Source organism: Megascapheus bottae, chromosome 30 (genome assembly GCF_031878675.1).
Source record: "Megascapheus bottae isolate mThoBot1 chromosome 30, mThoBot2.hap1, whole genome shotgun sequence".
Classification (NCBI taxonomy): domain Eukaryota; kingdom Metazoa; phylum Chordata; class Mammalia; order Rodentia; family Geomyidae; genus Megascapheus; species Megascapheus bottae.
Genome location: NC_143538.1, coordinates 7,994,650 through 8,002,292, shown reverse-complemented (window position 1 = coordinate 8,002,292; position 7,643 = coordinate 7,994,650).

Sequence of the window (7,643 nt, the reverse complement as noted above, 5' to 3'; positions counted from 1 at the left end):
TGAGTGGTTTATTGGAGATAAGGGGTCTCATGGACTTTGGTGCTGGCTTTGAATGGTGATCCTCAGATCTCAGCCTCCTGAGTAGCTAGGTTTACAGGTGTGAGCCACCAGCACATGGCCACTGTAATCATTAATGTATAGAATGAACACCAAAGATCCTATATCATATCAGGAGGGGGAAAATGGTGTCTTGTAGTCATGATAGACAGTGTGCAGCCATCTGTCATCATTCAGATGGGTCATATGCACTTTTTACCTGAGCTGACCTTAATCCTCTAATTCTCTATGTGCCAGGTGGAATTACAGATGTGAACCTCTTCATGTATTTGCCACAGGCCTGCTAATAAATCACCCAAGTCTCCATTAGAGAATATGTTAACTATCAAAATGACGTTTGTAGTTTGAATAATTTGGTCCCTTGAGACATCCATCCCCGATCTAGATTGGGTCAGGACACTGGTCACATCTGTCTTTTTGGTGTCCCACTTTAGTGGTTCTGGGAAAACACCCTGCATCCTGTTTCCCCTAAAGTGTGACTGGCAAGTTCCATCTCAGCTCTCCAACTGTACCAGATCAAAGCTTTACTGTGTCCTGACACCTCACATTACTGGCCTAGGAATTTAAGGTCAGTAAGAGAAAAAAAAAAGTAATTGCATTCAATGCAATGAAAATGCAACTCTTGCTAATAGTATTGACAAGGCGGAGCAGGACTCCTCTTCCCGTTGGGCTGGTGTTAGCCAGACCGGAACTTGGCAAGCCCTTCTTTCACAGTGTGATGCTCACCTGAGCCTCCTGAAGCTCTGTCTCCGCAGGCTTAGGGCCAGGCCTCAGAGTCTGCATGACTAGAAAGCTCCCAGGAGATGCCAAGTACAGAGAAAGACAGGTGGGGAGATGGTGTCAGAACCACTAAACCCCGAGCTCCACCTCAGACCCAGGAATGGGACACACCCGCTAAGATTCCAGCCGTGTCCTGTGCACATTGCATCAGGAGCAGACTGGTTTGTTGGGCTCATCCCCTGTCCATAGCAGGCATAATGAATCAATCAGGAGACTCAGAGGATCCTTCTTTACATAGTGTGCCTAAAGAGATAGCTTGGGACTAAATCATTGTAAGTAAATCTCTAGAAGAATCAGACAGGACCATGTTGGGCCAGTAGAAACCCCAAACTAGGAAGACTTAGGGTGCTGCCAAAGGCTCCAGCAGGAACTCTTCTGGTCTACCTCTCTGCCACACTGCTTTCTGTCGGAGGGTCCCTGGTTGTCTTGCTGTGGGAGGGGTTGAAGAAGAAGAGGAGTGGGTAGGTATTTGGGATCAGAAAGCCAAGGATGGGCAGGACAGGGCTCTGGGTGATACTTGTGGTCAGCTTCCTCAAGAATCAGTTTGACAGGTTGTTCTACCGATTTCATCAGAGGAAGGAAAGGCTTACAAAGATTATGCTCACAGCCATGTCTGTCTGACCACAGAGCTAAAGCTCCATCTGGGGACTTGCTAAGAATATTAGTGAAACCATGTACTTTTGACTCACGCCTATAATTCTAGCTACTCAGGAGGCTGAGAGCCAGAGGATCACGGTTCAAAGTCAACCCCGGGGAAGAAAAGTCTAAGAGCGTCCATCTCCAAATTAAACAGCAGAAAACTAGTATGGAGACCAAGAGAGTGATAATCATGCAAGAATATGACCCTGAGTTAAAACTGGTGCCAGTATGAATGAATGAATGAAATAAAATAGTGTGTGTGTGTGTGTGTGTGTGTGTGTGTGTGTGTGTGTGTGTGTGTTTAAATGCTTAGTCTTGCCTTTTATCTTTTCATTTATCTTTGTCTTTAGAGTTAAAGCATGTGCTTTATGGTGCTTTTTAGAAAACACAGCCATGTATTTGTAAGTTGGGGGAGGAGCTACCTGTGTCTCTGAACACTTTTTAGTGACTTCCTACTCAACTTGGTCGCCTGACATCTAGTGGCCAATAGGGGAAGTGCAGGGGAATTCCTGGACATTAAGAGCAGGTGCAAAGGCTGGTATGGTACTTGATGGGGGGAGGGGGGATGCGGAGATGGACTGGAATTCTTCATCACTGAAATACCTATGGAATTTGGAAGCTGCCCATTGAAGCCACATCATGTTTATAACCCCAAGTTCCATTCCGCATACGCACGCTTATTTGCTACCCTCAATAGAAAACACACTATTTCGAATCCATTGTCTCCTAATCGATAAACTATACCTTATTGAAATACCACAAACACAAGATAACATATCATATCATATAATGACATCATAAAAAATGGAACACTTGGAGACATACTCAGTAAGGAAAAGCATGATAATTTAGAATATGCCATAAGTTGTTCGATCTGGTCCCCTGGAAGTGGTGAGAGATATTTAGGATTTAAAATACCATATGAGAGGGAAAAACTAGATAGATGCATAAATGAATTCCACACATTTGATAAGACAGGATGTGCTTTGCAGACTTCCGGTGATAGTAAATTCAATGAGCCCTACAAGAAAAATTACATGTGATACTCAAAGGCCTAGGTACCACAAAAGCACTCAGGAAATCTCATGAGACTAGGGAAATCTTGTGAGAGTGCCAACCAACAATATGTTCTACACACACACACACACACACACACACACACACACACACACACATTTGTCTCTACCCCAGAATTTAAATAGTGGCAAACATCCAAGGGGGAGATTCTTTCATCATTAATGCTTCATGACAGGGGTCTCAGCTGAAGGGCAGGGGGGTAAAATGTCTTGTCACTGTGAGGCCAGGATGGATGAACTCAAGGCTGATTTGCCAAACCTTAACACACTCAAATTTGGGTTTGGCAAGATGCATCTTGCTAAAGCCCCCTTTCCCGACATTTTTATCCCCCTGTGGATTTCAAAGGAAATGTAATATGTGTGTTTCTGATTCATTTAGGCTGAACTCAGCACAATTGTTTGTTGAGAATCACTTTATGTCAAAGAATCTTCCTGGACCCTTCATGTAGTCCCTTAAATAGCTTTCCCATTTTTTTTCCTAGAACAAATTGAACTCAACCCCTTCTGGGGGAAAAAAATTTCAAGTTTGTTTCACAACTCAGAATCCTTTGATTCTGAAGCTGGCTGGAGTTTGCAAGCAACTCGTCTCTCGGAGAACATTTGGTGGTGGCCTTGAGTGGGTGGAGTATTATGGGCTAGATGCACTGGTACCATGGGGGTAAGAATTTATTCAGCCTGCCACACTACTGGGTCATTTTGAGATCTGGGGGCCCAGGGACCAAAACAGTCATGATCACTCTCTGAGTTTGACACTTTCCCCTAGTAGCTAACACAGCTAACAGTCCAGCCAGCACAGGGACAGGGGTCAGGGGTTGTGTATGGCTTCAGGGGTCAAGAGATTCACTTCCTTACAAGGATCTGCCTGTCCAACCAAGGTGATGAAAATGGAATCAACAAACTACCATCATTTAGTCCATCTCACCATTACTTTCTTCTTCGTTTAAATTTTTACTACAGGCTACAAATCCAGCTAGAATATTTTTTATTAAGATCAGAATATCAGAGATGGTCCTAAGATTTGGGGATGGGGGTGGTACTGGGGTTTAAACTCAGAACCTTATGCAAAACAGATGTCCCATCATCAGAGTCCTTTTCAGCCCCCCCCCTTTTTTTGCTTTTGCTGTTTTTCAGAATAGATGCTTTTTGTTTTTCCTTCTTTCCTTCTTCCTTCCTTCCTTTATTTATTTATTCTTTCTTTCTCTCCTTTGTGAAACTGGGGATTGGACTGAGGTCTTAGCTCTTGCTGGCACACTCCATCACTTGCACCACATCCCAAATCTTTTGCTTTTATATCTTTCTTTTTTCAGATGGGAGGAGAAGATCTCAATTAACTTTTTCCCAAGATGGCTTCCAATGGTGAGCCTCCTACTTCCTTCTCCCAAGTGGCTTGAATTATAGGTTTGCTGTGCCATGCCTTGCGACAACTCTATCATCTGCAAAAGAAGTTGGCAAATACAGCTTCAACAAAGCATACAACTGCCTTCAGTGCTGACAAGAAAGAAGAGGAATCCAGGAGTTCACCAGGCGTCAACTTTACCCATTCTGTTCTTTCTGGCTTTGTTACTACTTCTAACCAGAAGGTAGACTCAGGAGAGAAAGTCCCAGAAGCCATGAGCATTCAGGTTCTGTGTGTGAGGTCTAGCCAAAGCCAGACCCACAACTAGTTTATTTTAGAGAATTCGTTCTCTCTGTGTTTCTGCCTGGTCTAAATTGAATTTACTTCAGGTTAACATGTGTGGAAGATCTTCCCTCAAGATTGAATAAGGACCATCAGGACTGAAAGAAAGCCAGGAAGGAAGCTGTGGGTGGCCCTTCTCTCCTTACCTGCTTTGCTCAAAGTCTGAGAGCACTAGCCTTGAGCTAAATTGCTCAAGAACAGCACTCAGACCCTGAGTTCAAGGCCCAAGACAGGGACAAGTTGCCCTGGAAAGGCAACAGAGGAGTCTTTGGCTACTGAAGCTCCCACAAATCAGAAAGGAGCGTAAACGTTTGCTGACTTCCTGCTGCAAGGACCCAGACTTCAGGAGGAAGAGGAAAATTAAGAACTGGCCGTGTGCAACACTTTCCAGGTATGTCAGCTTCCCCAAATATTGTAAAGTGTGAAGGAGAGTACAGAAAAGAAAACCCAGCCTTAGAGAGCTCCTACCCCAGAGCACACAGCTGGAATGAGGGGAGGATGCAGTCAGAAGAATCGGGGACCCCATGAACCTCCAGTGCTCGGAGGAGGGGGGACACCCCTCTCACTCAGTGAGCAAAAAGGAGTTCTAGCCGGGGACCAATGACTCATACCTGTCATCTGGCTACCCAAGAGGTTGGGGTCTGGGCTGGAAAGGCCATGTGACTTGTATCTCCTATTAACTACCAAAAAGCTGGAAGTGGAGCCTTGGCTCAAGTGGTAAAGCGCCAGCCTTGGTTGGAAACGCTAATAAGGGACAATACTCAAGACCCTGAGTTCAATCCCTGGGGCTGCCACACACATTCCTTCATCCTCTGTGATCTCCCACTTATGTACTCCAGTGACAGGGGAGTACCTTGAGACACGGGTGCTCCCAGGATGAATGAGGGGACCCAGAAACGCAGTGAACCCCCTTTCCCATAGCCTGTGCCTCTGGCTCTCAGGGAGTCTGTCCTCAGCATCTCCAAGCATGTGGGACATGTAGCCACATGCCTCTATTTACTCCTCTGTAAAATGGGGCAAAGCACCGTGCCTTTATGCTGACCAAGCCCCAAGCTGAGCAGAACTCAGGGAGTGCCTGCTGGTCTGGACAAGCGCCAATCAGGTTCCCCCCGACCTCCTGCTGTACCTTGTGGGACTCGGTCTCCCTCTGATCCTCAGCTCCCAGAGTCACAGGGTCCACCAGAGGAGACGCCACAGGTGCCCTTGTGTGTGTCAGCCCCATGCCTCCGTCATGAGGGTGCAGAGGCAGCCTGAGCTCTTGACTTGGTGACTAGTAAAGGGACAGCTATCCGTGTTGAACTCCTAGGAGGAACCGTTTCTAAACCTCTGCCCGGTTTCCCTCCTCCATCTCGCCCCGCAATGCTTCAGCGATCACCATGTCCTCTGTCATTGTCGAGGGCTTTGGCGATGGTGGTGGTGGTTTTGTGCGGATACTGGGACTTGAATTTAGGACCTCGTGCTCTTCCTTCTTTTTCCTGTTTTTTCCCCTCAATCTAGCACTCTAACATTTGATCCACATCTCTACTTGTGGCTTTTTTGCTGCTTAATTGAAGATAAAGTCACAGGGTGGGGTTTTTTTGGGGGGGTTGTTTTGTTTTTCTGTCCATGCTGGCTTGGAACCTAGATCCTCAGACCACACTTTAAGTAGCAAGGATGACAGGTGTGAGCCATCATACTCACTGTGGAATTATTATTATTATTATTATTATTATTATTATTAGTTGTTGTTGTTGTTTAAGCTCTGGCAAAGTCACCTGAGGTTAACCCACCCAGGACTGCAGAACAAATCTAGGCATGGGAGTTGCTGCTTCCAGAATTTCAGAACACACCGGGGCCCTGCTCAATTCGAGTCTAACCGCTGGGGGCTCAGCATCCAGCCAGGAAAAACCCATCTGCTTGGCTGTTTTCAGGAGCCTCCGCTAGTAGCCATGAGTCCAGACCTGAGGGCAGGAAGCCAGAAATTGAGGGGCTCTGGAGTGGCTTCATTAACCTAGCATCACAGAGCTTGAGGGACTGTGTCCCCCTTTCCCTTACCCTCTCCCCTACATTCCAGCAGTGACAGATGAGGGCTTCCCAGAAATTTCAAAGTTCACCACCTTATCTAGGACACCGGGAGAGGAAAGACTCAAGAAACCAGAAGACTTGGACACCCCAAAACCAGCTGAAGGAGCCTCAGGGAAACAGTGCCTCCCTCTGGTGCCATCGGGGAATGGCAGAGCCATGGCCCAGGAGGAAGCCTCTGTTTTAGGAGCGTTTCTGTGTCCAGGGACTCCTGAGGGACAGCGGACAGCCTGCAGGATAGAAGCCATGGGAGGCTCCGTGGGGCCTGGGGCCAGTCCCAGGGCGAGGGGAGGAAGGTGGGGAGGGAGGAGAAGAGTTTCCCCAAATGGCCAAGCCAGCCAGGCTGGACTGGGCTTTTTGCTACCTCCTGGAATGTCCAAGCCAGGAACTTTCACTGGGAAACAAGTGGCTGGAATGTGCTTTCAGTGTCTCTCTCTCTCTCTCTCTCTCTCTCTCTCTCTCTCTCTCTCTCTCTCTCTCTCTCTCTCTCTCTCTCTCTCTCTCTCTCTCTCCCTCCCTCCCTCCCTCCCTCCCTCCCTCCCTCCCTCCCTCCCTCCCTCCCTCCCTCCCTCCCTCCCTCCCTCCCTCCCTCCCTCCCTCCCTCCCTCTCTCTCTCTCTCTCTCTCTCTCTCTCTCTCTCTCTCTCTCTCTCTCTCTCTCTCTCTCTCTCTCTCTCTCTCGTTCACTTTTCAAATCCAAGTAACACATTAGGCCTTTTTAAAGAATCACACCCAGGATTGTGGCCTGGAGGACGTGTCCATTCACCCCACGCATGGAGAGCCTGGGCCCTTTGCTTTCTCCTTGGGGTGTGGGGATCCCCAGAGCCAGAGGGGCTCAGGGGCCCTCACCCTGGCCCCAGGGTCCACCCTGGCCTGCGGTCCCCGCCCGTGGACACCCGCACAAGGGACCCAAGGCCGGGGTGCGCGGGCAGCATGCGGGGACGACAGGTCCCCGGCCGGCGGAGAGGCGCGGGGACCCCTGAGCCACGGCGCATCCCTGGAGAGCAGTGGGGGGGGGGCAACCATGGACTTGGGGGGTAGGGCGGCAGGTGCCTGGGCCAAACGCGCCAGATTGTGGGAAGAGAAGCCGACGCGGCGCCCCCTGCGCCCCAGCTCGCTGTCCAGGCTCAGCCTGGGGTTTCCAGGGCCCGGATTGCGCTTTGGGGAGCTCGACCCCTCGAGGCTGGGAGATGGCGGGGCAGGGCCACCCCGGCGAAGCGCGGCGTCCCTCGGGGGCGCACAGCCCGCCACCCGGCCGGCCTGGCAGGGGAGGCCGGGCCCCGCAGGGGCGGCGGGCGGGGTGGGGTGGGGCGGGCCCGGCCCCCTCCTCCCTTCCCCGTCCTGCAGCCAATC